Source organism: Urocitellus parryii, chromosome 7 (assembly GCF_045843805.1).
Source record: "Urocitellus parryii isolate mUroPar1 chromosome 7, mUroPar1.hap1, whole genome shotgun sequence".
Taxonomy (NCBI): domain Eukaryota; kingdom Metazoa; phylum Chordata; class Mammalia; order Rodentia; family Sciuridae; genus Urocitellus; species Urocitellus parryii.
The window spans coordinates 74,683,752-74,690,770 of record NC_135537.1 but is presented as its reverse complement, the minus strand read 5'-3'; the positions used below and the strand labels follow the sequence as shown (position 1 = coordinate 74,690,770).

General features: G+C 40.5%; 1 pseudogene; it reads left to right on the top strand.

Moving 5' to 3' along the window:
* Positions 1–387: 387 nt before the first annotated feature.
* LOC113186819 (NADH dehydrogenase [ubiquinone] 1 beta subcomplex subunit 9 pseudogene) lies at positions 388–2,776 on the top strand (annotated as a pseudogene).
* The last annotated feature ends 4,243 nt before the right edge of the window (positions 2,777–7,019 follow it).

The window sequence follows — 7,019 nt, the reverse complement described above, 5'->3', positions numbered from 1 at the left end:
GTGATGACAGATTTCCTCCCCAGCTAGTCCTACAACCAATCATACTCATCATCTAGACTTTCTGACTCAGTTTCCTCATTAACCAAGCAATCTTCTTCTCTCTTTTACCCACCACCCAAGCTTTGGTCTTCTGCACTGTTATATGTTAAAATTTATAGTTTTAATTATGATTTTTGATTCTGATTCCATGTAATGGAAAATCAAACCCAAATTAGCTTAATCAGCAGTGATCTTATTGAATCACACAACTAAAGTGTTTAGAAATGATAGTTTTTTTGGTCATGATTAGATTTAGGGACTCAACAGTGTTCCCAGGATCAAATTTTTTTTCCATTGGTTCTGATTCCCTGGGGGTAGACCCATTTTTAGATTTCATGTGGAGGTAGGATGATTGAAATGGCTTCAGGACTTCGTGTCATGGGATCCAAGTCCGGGGAAAATGACTGCTTCTCTCCTGGAGGTTCCAGTAAAATGGTTCCTGTGTTTTACTTACTGTGGTCACATGCTGGTCATGCTGAACCAAGCACCAAACAGAGGAATGGTTCCTCTGGTCAGATTTTAGTCTTGCGGAAAAGGAAGTGGGCTGATAATTGAGGGAATCTTGCGGAAAGAAGTCAGGTATAATGGCCAGAATTAGAGCAAATACCCAGAAGCAAACAAACCCAAAACCAAAATAGGTATTACTTAAAGAATACAAATCCAGAAAGAGGGATTACATTTTAATAGTGAAGTTGAAAATGGTGAAATTTGAATAGTAGTTTTAATAATGAAGTGGTTTTGTCTCCTTTTATTTTATTTCTTAATTTTTTTTGGCACCAGGAATTGAACCCAGGGGCACTTCTCCACTGAGCTACATCCCCAGCTCTTTTTTTAAATATTTTATTTAGACAGAAGGCCTCACTGAGTTGCTTAGGGCCTCCCTAAATTGCAGAGGCTGGCTTTGAGCTTGCAATTCTCCTACCTTAGCCACCGTAGTCACTGGGATTGTAGGTATGCACTACTGCACCCTGGCAATAGTGAAGTTTTACTAGTGCACTTTAAAAGTCACATGGTAAGTAGCTCTGCGGGGCCTGGACATCAATCATTTCAACTCTGGTGCACTTAAAGACTATGCTGTGCTGCCGTCCCCAGGGAGTGGTTTAAGACAACAGTTTAGGACCTTTTCTTTCTTCAGTGTCTTATTAACCATCACTTTCAAGATGGTTGCCTGGGTTCCAGATTTGAAAAAGTCCATTTAGAATTAGAGAGGCCAACAGTTGGCTCTTCATGAACTTTGAGGCCCTTGCTAGGGTCATAGAGAAAAGAAGTAGTAGGGAGTAGGGTGGGTTGTGAAGGGGTAAGAGGACATACTTTTGTTTAACTGATCCAAGTTTTAGCCTATCCTGTTACACCTAATGGCTCTTGTATTCTGAAATAAACTATCTGGGCTCTGTATCCCCGGATTCAACCAACTGTAGATTTAAAATATTTTTTGGGGGGGGGGGTAAAAGGAAAAGAAAAATGGTATCTGTAATTGAATCTGTAACAGATTATTTTATCTTGTTTTTATTCCCTAAACAATATATTATAGCAACCATTTATATAGTATTTATACTGTATTAGGCATTAAAGTGATCTAGAGATGATTTAAAGCACATGGGAGGATGTATGTAGGTTATGTGAAAATATGCCATTTTATATAAGAAACTTGAGCATCCTCAGATTTTGGTACTCATGAGGGCTGGGGAATTCTGGAACCAATTCTCTGGAAATACGGAGGGACAACTATAAATATATACAAAGGAATATTATTCAGTATTTAAAAGAGGAAAATTCTGACAGATACTACAACATGGATGTACCTTGAGGACCTTATGCTAAGTGAAACTGACCAGTCACAAAAGGGCAAATAATGTAAGATTTCACTTACATGTGACACGCTGTCATCATCATCACAGGACGATCTCTTTCTGACAGAGGACGTAACTGGGAGAGTCGAGGTGCTGGCATTGGTGAGGAGGAGGGTGGAGAGGTACATTTCCTCCTTACATCTTAGAGTAGAGGGAGGAAAAGGGAAAAGTGAATGGCATACCTAGGAGATAAGTTGGGTGACAGCCAAGGTATTTGAGGAGCATTAGTTCTGTGCATGAAGTAGAAAGGAGATTTCTGCTGAAACTGAGGGTAGCATGTGAGAAACGTGGGTATAGGAAAATTGCTCTGGAGGCAGCCCTTGTGGCCACTAAGGACAGCAGAGCCTCTTGGTCTTCTCAGTGCCCACCGCTATGTGAACCACCAGCAGAAGATGTTGTGGCTTTATAAAGGGGCACTGTGCCACCTTGAGTTACGGTGTGTCCACAGGGACAAATACCAGTACTTTGCTTGTTTGATGAGAGTGGGGTTTGAAGAACACAGGAATGAAAAGGATATGATAAAGGGCACCCAGCTCTTTAGGGAGGCAGAAGAAGAATTCTGGCACCATCAGCACCCACAGCCGTGTATCTTCCCTGACTCACCTGGGGGCATCTCCTGTGAGATATAGGAGTGCTACAAGGTTCTGGAAAGGTGCTTAGATCACTAGCATCCTTCTGAGAAGGCACTGTATCCTGATTTATTTTGCCAAGAGAGAGCAGTGGAAGAAATTATGAAGGGAAAGATGGGAGCAAGAGGTTAAGCACCTGCAGGAGGAAACCCCACCAAAGCTCCTAAAACTCAAGCTTTGCCTCCTACCAGGAAGGTAGGTGATCTGCCCTCACTATGGTGGCACATTGTGACCAGAACACGACATCAGCCCATGGAGAGAGAGAGAGAGAGAGAGAGAGAGAGAGAGAGAGAGAGAGAGAGAGAGAGAGGGAATAGAGAGATAAAGACACCTCACTATACATGCATGCAAATAAGTTATAGAACATGCACACTCTTGCCCTAATAATAATAACTAAATATAGTCTGGTACGACTGAGGTATTCTTCTGCTGAAGACTACTGTGATGCCAAGTGACTGTGCCATGTCTTTGTTACTTGTCATTTATGCCACATAAAGAAAATTAGTCAGATGTATAACAAATCTTTTACCGTTTTTTCCAGTATTGAGGATTGAACCCAGGATTGGACCAGTGAGTCCTTTTTATTTTGAGACAGCGTCTCACTAAGTTACCAGCGCTGGCCACGAATTTGCCAATCTCCCGCCCCAACCTCCCAAGTGGCTGGGACTATGGGTGTGTGCCACTGCACCCAGCTGTGATAAGTCATATTGATAGCATGTTATCATTTAGGGCAAACTTGGCAGCACAAGTAGCTAGAAATTTTACTTTGAGGACTGAGTTAAAGGCTTAATTAGCTGTGGTGACTGGAAGAAATATACAAAGCTCAAAAGAAATACTGAGGACTTCAAAATACTTTTTTGATTTTCTAAGAATTCCACTAATGGGATTTAGTATATTTTAGTTTTATTGATTTTAGTTTTTTAAATACACGACAGCAGAATGCATTACAATTCTTATTACACATATAAACCACAATTTTTCATATCTCTGTTTATATATAAAGTATGTTGACACCCAAGTCGTGTCTTCATACATGTACTTTGGATAATGATGTCCATCACATTCCACCGCCCTTGCCTGCCCACTCCCTGGCCCTCCCACTCCTCTTTCCTATCTAGACTTCATCTAATCCTCCCATGCAAAGGACAACTCTCCCTAATAAAGGACAGTCTACAAACAGGAAAAAAAAAAAAAAAAAAAAGAAAAGAAAATTGCTGTGGAATGGAATGTAAGCTCACACATACAGTGGAGCAGTAGGTCCAAGCTCCGGACAATTCACCTGGTGAGACTTAACAAAAACACAGATTCTTGGGCTCCTGAGTCAGAATCCCTATGTTAGAGAATAAGCTTCCATTTGGCTTTATTGTAACCAGCCTGGTATCAGCCAGTATGCTTGAGGAGACACTGTGCTAGATAGTCATGGAAGAGTCAGACAAGAATATAAAATGCCAACGGCAGCAGTATGGATCAACTGGAAGGCTGGTTGTTGATACAGTTCTTCTGAAATAAACCACAGTTGACCAGAGAGAACACTGAGCTGAAAATAATTTTTAATGACTTGCATAGAGTGGAAAAGTTGATTTCTTTGCAGCAAAGTGGTTGAAGCTACCATATTTGGAACTCTCCTTAGAAATGGGTTGGCTCATAAGAAGCACTGATGTTGGGGAGAATGTTGAGCTGGCTTTCTCCTATACAATGAACAAAATTAAAATAGTGTCTTATATTAATATTTATTCTACTAAGCCATCATGAGTGAGTAGGTTTATGTGCCCTGCTTTCTTCTAACCAGGCCAAAATTAAGAGGGATCAGGATTTAAGGTTGAAGCTTCATTTAAAATTCCCTCCAGGTAGGAGAGATCCTGGAGCAAATCTATTTGTTTTAAGACCTGTAATTTCATTTCTGTGTGGAAGGATACAAAGAGAAGAGCCTGGCCTTCATCATTTCCCTTGGAAGTTACATTCAAATACTTACAAATTAAGCCTTTTTTTTTTTTTAAAGAGGCCCTGGGAAGGGGGTGTTTCAATGGAATTGGGTGAGGTATAGTGTTAAACTTTATTCCCTCTCCTTTTGTTCTCTTGGATAGTGCTCTAATTCTTTTTATCTGAAAGCATTTTATCATCTGTTTTTGTGATGTCAAGCATGGATTGATAAAGCCTGGATTTTAGAATATACGTAATCTTAGCCTTCCTGAACATGGAGGGGCTTTTCATCTGGAGCTTTTAACTTGGAGCCTGCAGATGACCTTCTGAGAGCAAGTGAGATTCCTCACATTGGATGCCCAGTTTCTGTACATCTTTTTTTTCTAGGGGAGAAGACTCAGTTGTTTCCTTAGATTTTTCTAGGGGCCTTTAGTCTCAAAGTGATTAAAAAAAAAAAAAAAAAAAAAACTAGTACAATCTTGATGCCTAATCCCAGTTCTCTGCAGGAATTTGGCAGTGCTAATCAGTGGTCACTGGATTACCAGGTGTTCCACATCTGAACAATGGAAGGTAATCAGAGACCGTGGAAAGTGGACCTCCCCACTTTGGGTCTGAGGGCAGCTTGGGCCGGTTCTCTCTCTCTCTCTTGATAATGCCTCTGTTCCTTATTTTGAAACGTGAGCTGCTAAAGAGGTTGAGGAAAGGGACTGAACTGGGAGTGGCCCTCACAGATGTTGCAATGCAAAGAGGGATCACAACTCAGATAACCCTCCACCCAAGCGCGTTGCCTCAAGCCCAGCCTGGATTTCACCTTGAACACTGAGATGTGCCGAGCAATGGTCTTCAAGACTGATCTTCTTTTCATGTTGGGTTATCTTGCACACTGAAGGAGGCTATATAAAGGGATTGTCCTGATAGTGACATGATAATTGATTTTTATGAGACTATATACTTTTAAAAAATTACTTTAGAATACTGATTCCTGTTTCCTTAGAACACTTGAGCATGACTAGTTATGTCCAGGAAAGAGAAGAAGAAAAAAAATCAGTTTTGAGTATCTAATGTATGCACAGGATTGTCTTAGATGATTTCTTCTGGTAATTTAGTTCATCCACAAGTGACTCTGTGAAGTAGTGTCATGCCTGCTTTATAGATGAGAAGGTGAGTTCCAGAATTGCCTAATACCAATAAGCTTGTGAACAGCCTCTTAGGACTCAAGACGAGGACTCTGACGCAGTTTCCAAGTGATTTCCACCTATCACATGTCCCCTAAGCTCGAGATGCAGTGAGGTTAAGACCATGAAGCTTCTCTGTTCATCTCCTCTGTTAATGCTTGTCTAATTATCCCCCCGACCCGCTGCCTGCTGTTCCTCTTGCCTTCACATCCTCAAGTGTTCCCTAATCAAAAACAACAATAAAACCAACAAAACACCTCCCCCAACAAAACAAAACAAAATAAATCTTTTTTAAAATTTTTTTTATTAGTTGCTCAAAACATTACAATGATCTTGACCTATCATACATTTGATTCAAGTGGGGTATGAATTCTTTTTTTTCCACATGTACAGATTGCAGTCTCACATTGGTTATACAACCACGTTTATACATACAGCCATATTAGTGTCTATTGTATTCTGCTACCCTTCCTATAACAAAATAAATCTGAAGCCTACTTCTGTCCTTTCTAAGTAGATGGACTATTTTTCTTTCCTTAAGACTGGCTGTAAAAAGTTGCTTTGACTTTGTCTTCAGGTTCTCATTTCCATTCCCTCCTCATCTTGGCTTCTCAAACACCAGGGGAAATTCTGAATTGTCAACTTATCTTAACAGCCAGAGGACTGACTTGATCTGGGAAGAGAAGTGACTTTGAGAAGGTTGTAGAAAGCTGGGAAGTGGTAAAAGGACAGAAGTGATCATCAGGGTCCAGATGGATCCGAGCACGAGGGGGCTAGCCTTCTCAGGAGCACAGTTGAGTACACAAGAGAAAACTGTGAGTTCCGGAGAAAAGCCAAAGTGCATGATGAAATTCACATGTGACAGAGGCATCGTCTCTGCCAAACTTCTTGCAATCGATGAGATCCTCCACCCTGCTCTGGGTTATTTTCCTGACAAGTCTCAGAAGTTGTTAAACTCTTCCAATTGCTTGTCCAATTTTCTTTGGTCTTATGGATTTTATTCCCACCTGTGTGCAGACCAAAATCTAGTCACAGACCCAAAGAAACGTCTATCCAAATTTCTAGAACTCTTTTATTTTATTTTTTAAAACAACTTTATTTATATTTATTTAGTTAGTTAGTCGTAGTTGGACACAATACTTTTATTTATTTGTATGTGGTGCTGAGGATCGAACCCAGGGCCTCACATGTGCTAGGTGAGTGCTCTACCGCTGAACCACAACCCCAGCCCCCTCTAGAAATCTTTTTTGTGTATCCTCACCTCTGCTAATCTGCTGCATAAATTTCAGTCTTCTCAGCCTCCCAAAATCCAATCTCCCTTTCTCTAATTCAACACAACTGCTTGATTCTTCTTTCGTTCTCTTTTTATATGTTTTTGTAGTACTTCACACCAGGTGATATATTAT